Source organism: Ailuropoda melanoleuca, chromosome 9 (assembly GCF_002007445.2).
Source record: "Ailuropoda melanoleuca isolate Jingjing chromosome 9, ASM200744v2, whole genome shotgun sequence".
NCBI classification, from domain to species: Eukaryota; Metazoa; Chordata; class Mammalia; order Carnivora; family Ursidae; genus Ailuropoda; species Ailuropoda melanoleuca.
The window spans coordinates 76,781,440-76,788,180 of NC_048226.1; the positions used below are offsets into that span (position 1 = coordinate 76,781,440).

General features: G+C 36.0%; 1 pseudogene; it reads left to right on the plus strand.

The window, feature by feature from the left end:
• Positions 1–6,110, plus strand: part of LOC109490775 — a 116,681-nt pseudogene extending 110,571 nt beyond the window's left edge.
• The last annotated feature ends 631 nt before the right edge of the window (positions 6,111–6,741 follow it).

Consider the following 6,741-nt stretch of genomic DNA (forward strand, 5'->3'; position numbering starts at 1 on the left):
ATTTTCAAGGATGTCAAGTCCTATCAAATTTTGAAGTCTTGTTGTTTTAAACTTAACATATATATCTAGGAGCAATTTGAATACATTTTTATGCGGTGTGGAGTATGCACCAATGTTTACTTTTTGCATATATGTACCCAGTTTTTCCAACAGAATATGTTAAAAATACTATTCTTTCTCTACTGAATGCCTTCAATCTTTTTTAAAAGTCAATTTATCAAAATCAAAATAAGGCTATTTCTGAAGTATCTATTTTATTAGATTGATTGATTTTAAAGAACGGTTTTAGATTAAGAGAAAAATTAAGAAGGTAGTAGAGTTCACATATACTGTCCTACTCAGTGTATGTGAGAGAGAGAGGGAGAGGTAGGGAGAGAGAGAGAGAGAGAAAGTGCATGCAAGTGGGGCCAGGGAGAGAGACAGACTCCATGCTTAGTGCAGAGCCTGACTCAGGCCTTGATCTAAGGACCCTGAGATCATGACCTGAGCGGAAATCAACAGTTGGACCCTTAACGGACTGAGCCACCCAGGTGCTCCTGGTATATGGAATTTCTTAAAATTAATGAACCAATACAGATATTGATACATTATTATTGACTCAAATCCATTGTTTAGTGTAATTTTCTTGGTTTTACCTAAAGTCTTTTTCTATCCCAAGATCCCCTCCAGGAAATCAGATTACCTTAGGGCATCATGTATCCATAGACTCCTCTTGTTTCACAGACATTTCTTGTTTTTGATGATCTTTACAGTCTTGAGCAATACTAGCCTAGTACTGGGACACTTGGGTGCTTCAGTTGGTTAAGCCTCTGCCTTTGGCTCAGGTCATGATCCCAGGGTCCTGGGATTGAGTCCCTCATCGCATTGGGTTCTTTGCTCAGCAGGAAGCCTGCTTCTCCCTCTGCCTGCTCTGCCTGCCACTTCCCCTGCTTGTGCTTTCTCTCTCTCTGACAAATAAATAAATAAAACCTTTAAAAAAAATACTGGCCAAGTATTTTGCAAGATGTGCCTATATGTTAATTTGTATGGTGGTTTTTTAGTTCTTTTTTTCATGATTAGATTGGGGTTATAGATTTTTGGGAGGAAAAACGACAGAGATGAAGTGAGATTTTCAACTCATTACGTCAAGCGTACATACCATCAACATGATTTACACTGTAGATACTGATCTAGATCACCTGGCTGAAGTTGTTTGTCAGACTTCTACACCATAAAGTTAGGCTTTGATCACTTTTTCACACTGTACTTGTGAGAAAGAAAACAGCAAGCACAACCAAGATTTAGGGTGGGTGTTTATAATCCCCACTTTAAGGGCAGAGTATCTACATAGATGATTTGGAATTCTTCTGCCTCAGAGATTTGTCTCTTCTCTACCATTAATTTGTTTATTCAGTTATGTATGTACATCGGTATCAGCTCATGGATATTGATGTTATGCCTTGAGATGTTATACCTACTTTATTTTGGTGGTCAAATTGTCCCAGCTTTGGCCATTGGGAACTCTTTCAGTTGGCATCTGTGTTCCTTTGTTACAGAACAATTAATGCATTTTTTAGTGATCAATGTATTTTTAAGTATCTTTATCATGGAGGGTATGATCCTGTCCCATTTAACATGACCATTCATTACATTTTTTAATTTTGACAACTATATTTTGTTTTATAGTTTCTCCTTTTTTTTCACTATTGCCTTTTTCACGACATTGTATGATTTCTTTGAAGTCTTATTTTTTATCTTTTTTTTGGTTCTATTTTTCATCTTTTAAAAAAACATGATATTTTATCAACAAGAGCCAAATTATAGAAAGAACCCAGATGTCCATTGACTGATGAGTGGATAAAGAAGTTTTTTATATATATACATATATATATATATATATATATATGTATATATATATATAATGGAATATTATTCAGCTATAAAAAATGAAATCTTGTCAAGCAATGACATGGATGGAACTAGAGAGTATTATGCTAAGTGAAATTAGTCAGTCAGAGAAAGACGAATACCATATGACTTCACTCATATGTGGAATTTAAGAAACAAAACGAATGAACATAGGGGAATACAAAGAGAGAGCCAAATCGAGAAACAGACTCTTTACTATAGAAAACAAACTGATGGTTACTGGAGGGGCAGTGGGCGGGAGTATAGGTTAAATGGATGATGGGTATTAAAGAGAGCACTTGTTGAGATGAGCACTGGGCATTGTGTGTAAGTGATGAACCACTAAATTCTATATCTGAAACTAGTATGAACTGTATGTTACTAGCGGGAATATAAATACAAACTTGGAGAAAAAAAAAAGAATATGCTAGTATTTTATTCATTTTAAATTGTCTAATGGATGTTAATTCTTTGGGTTTTTCTTCCTGCCTTTTTATGGGCTCATTTCTTGATCTTGTTTTAAATATTTCAAGATAAGCTCATCATCGTCTCATTGATTTTATAGCTTGTCTTTCAGTTGTGTGTGTTTCTACAACTCACTTCCTACAGAGTTCAAGAACCTTTGCCTACATTTTGCTTGCTTCCTACAGAGCTCAAGAAACTTCACAAGTCCTTAGTTGGCTTCTGTAGTAATTCTTTGACTGTGTATTCCAGCACTAAGTGTATGTTGTAAATTTTGAACTCTGATTATAAAATTCATATGTTTCAGATTTAAGGCTTCAATTTCTCTCAAAGGAGTAAGTTTTTAAAGCTCAAAGTCACAGGTGGATGACAAACACCATTGCCATTATTCTAGCTAACGGTGGGTTAAAGATGTTGGTTGATTTACTAATTTCTTTTTAAGCTGAGGAGCCGCACTTCAAAATTTGAGGAATATCACTCCTATTTCCCTTAGGTGAAGACATAAAGTCATTCAGTGGTCTCAGTCAATCAGATTCCATGGTTTATAGTACTCTGGGCTCTTCTTAGGATGCCAGTTTGCTCTTTTTCTTCTGTAGTTTTGAGCTCCTTCTTTATTTCTAGCACTTGTTATTTCACTTTACTTTTAACTGTAAGACAGAGTCTGGCTGCAGCTTTGATGTTTGACTACTGATGTATTTCAAGCCCAAGACTTCTTTGTACATTTCTTGTCCCACACCTTAGCAAGCCCATTTACAAGTCTACAGGCTCCTTCCTTTGGTTCTGGTGGAAAGTTCAAACCACACAAAATCCAGGACAATGAGTGGGGACTCTAAACCTGAAATTACCCTCAAATCACTATAAAACTCCAAACTATTTGTTCCTGTTTGCTCTATTTTTTTCAAAGATTTTATTTATTTATTTGACAGAGAGAGAGCAGAAGCAGGGGGATCAGCAGAGAGAAAGGAGAAGCAGACTCTTGATCCCAAGACCCTGGGATCATGACCTGAGCCAAAGGCAGATGCTTAACCTACTGAGCCACCTAGGCATCCCTCCTCTTTGCTCTATTAAGTCATTTTTGTAGTTTAGTGTAAGTCTGCCTTGCTTTCCCAAGAAAACTTTATAATGTGAGTAATAAATGTGTCTTAATACCTCTTGGTACTTGGGTAACATCATCTATCTCAATATTTGAACTGAATTCTGGATTGTGGGTTGATCCTGCCTTCCATTGGGCAACCACGAGACACTAATCCAGGTGTAGCTTAGGAGCAATTTTTGTATTAATTTATATTGTGGCAGGGGCCCAAAGGTCATACCACCATTTTTTTGGACATCAATGTACAACTATTTTCAATTTCAGCCATTAGTTTTGGAACGTAAAACAAACAATGAAATATATTGCATTTCATCCATTATATTGACAAAAGAAAAAAAGATAATATGGCATATAATTAACATTGTAAAATGAGCACTCTCCTACATTGCTGATGGGATGGTAAATCAGTATCTTCCTGGAGCCAATTTGTTAATATTTAAGAGAAGACTTTATAATGAGAAACACAGAAAATGTAGGGAGGAAATGTCCACAACTGGACAAGGGGAAGGAAGTCACTAAGCCCTCAAATATTTTTAAACTCTTTAACTCTGAAAATAAACTTTAAAAAATGATAAAATAAAAAATGATAAAATCAAAGGAACACTTTGCTAAAATGTATGTCATAATTGAATCTAATATTGTATAATTCAAAACATTTTAAACCTTACTCCACCTCCAAACACACACATGCACATACACACACAGAGAAAAGACAGGTGGTGGAGAAGAGAGAGAAGTGAATTCATCAGTTTTTTTTTTAAAAGAGGCAGTACTGAAAGAATATACATAAGTGTAAAGAAATAGCCTCAACATCAGTTTGTTTTTTATTTTGTACTTCAGATTTAGGATTATAACTTTAAAGATAATCAAGGAAATAAATGCATACTCAGTCCCTGTGAAACATTCCTATATGTTCCTTTGACATTACTGCTCCAATCTTCTTATGTAGAACTGATATTTTTCATTACCTGCCATCCCTTCATCCCTGTGGCTGAAAGTCACAATGGCATGCCCTTCACAGGCTACAGGAATAAGATATGTGACTTAAACTTGTGGCAGTAAATCACAATATTCTCACTTTCCCAGATTGTAGGGCTAAGTTCATGTCAATTAAGTAGACCATTTATCCTCTTGGTCATACCACTGGGCTCAAGACTGGCCATATCAATGAAGTATATCCAATGAGAAAATATGAATGTGTTTGATGTATAGTCACTGATAAAGATAAGATATTTTATGCTGCTGATTCATTAAACCGCTGGAATGTTCCTTGGTGTTACAAACAGGTGTCATTTTCCCCAGGTATTGAGAACCTCTTATAGAATAAAGTCAACAAACAGAGGCAAACAAATCTACAGAAAAGATAAGGGGAAAAGCACTGATACCTTCTTATGAACAACTGGATCGAAGCATGAAGCTAGTTATGTTTATATGGTCCAATAAAGCCACACTCCCTTTCATTCTTAAGACAGTTTGAGTTCAGTTTCAATCTCTTCTAATGAGAAAGTGATTCCGAATGAATAAACTCTTCATATCTAGAGAACACTTCAGCAGTAGGAAATAGGCTAATCAAAAATAAGGCAGGGAGTGATAATATTTAGAAAAGTACTTCTATGATATTTGTAGGACATCATGATCAAAATGTACTCACATGATCAGTATCCAATAAGGTGATAATTTACAGGAGTGAAATGATGAGTTTGAGTAGAGACAGTCCAGTCTATACTAAATAACATTCACAAACCTTATAAAATGTAAATCAGATTATACTGTTTCTCTTCTCAAAATACTCTACCGTAAAGTAAAACTAAAGACTTTCTAGGCTTTATCCATCCTTCTTATCTGCTTTGTTATATCCTTGAAATCATAAGCTGCACCTACCTTCTTTCTTACTCTGCTCCAGACACATTGGCCTCCTTACTATCCCTGTAACTCAACAGAAAACAAACAAACAAACAAGAAAACATGCCTAGGGCCTTTATCCCTTCTCTTCTTTTCTTTCTAGAGTGCTCTTCCTATGGATATTGACATGACTGACCTTTTAATTATATTTGAGAATTTTACTAAAATGGCAATTTTTTAGTCTTTCTTGACCAAATTAAGTATCATATATTCACATTTTCTAAGGTTCCCTACTTTGTCCCCCCAGCACCTGTCACTATATAATGTTTTATTTAAATCAATATTTATATTGTTTATTCTTTGTCTTCCCATAGAAGTATATATTATAAGGCTCTGGTGGTTGGTGTCAAAAGAGCAAGTTTGTGAGACCTGGGACGGTGGTTCTGGTCCTGGCAAGAAGCTACTTCCGAGGCAAAAGTGGTCCTTGTGAAGAACATTGATGATTGCCACTGCAAACCAAACTTACAGTCATGCTCTGGTGCTGGAATTGACCGGTATCCCAGCAGAGTGGCAGCTGCCATGGGCAAGAAGAGGTCAAAAATCAAATCTTTTGTGAAAGTTTGTAACTACAATCACCTCATGCCCACAAGGTACCTTGTGGATATCCTCTTGGACAAAGTTGTCGGCCTCGATGTGTTCAGAACCCCGCTCTTAAATACAAGGCCTGATGAGGGGCTGGGGTCAGTTCAAGATGGACAAGACCAGCAAGAACAAATGGTTCTTCCAGAAGCTGTGGTTTTGGCTGTTTTTGTTCCAGACATTATAAATAAATAAATAAATAAATAAATATTATATAACTGCTGTCACGTGGGCTATTTTTCTCCTTTGCTTCTTTTTTGAATAATTGTATCCTCAGGCCTAGACTAGTGGTTTAGTAAAATAAGTGCTCAATAAACATTTGCAAAATAATGAATGAAAATGAGATTTAAAGTCACAGAGGGAAAGAGAGAGAATCTTAAGTAGGCTCCAGCCCGGCACGAGCCTGAGCCTGACAGAGGGCTCCATCTCAGGACTCTGAAATCATGACCTGAGCCAAAATCAAGAGTCAGATGCCTAACCAACAGAACCACTCAGGCACTCCTTGAATGTTTGTCATTTAAGTAAATTGTTTTGGTTATTAGATTCTTTGCATTTCTCCATACATTTTAGACTCTTTAGAATTCTTGCCATGAAATTGCTCAGATCAAGTTTACCTTATGATCAAATCTAGATTCCAGCAGCTTAGTTTATATCATTTATTCATTTATCCACTCATCCCAAACATTAAGTACCTACTATGCAGAAGGCACTGTACCGTACGATAGTGTTCGTGAGCAAACAAGGAAGGTATATCTCTTTACATTATAGTAGGGCATGTATAATTTTAAAAAAATCAAACAAGTTTACAGGGAGTAAAC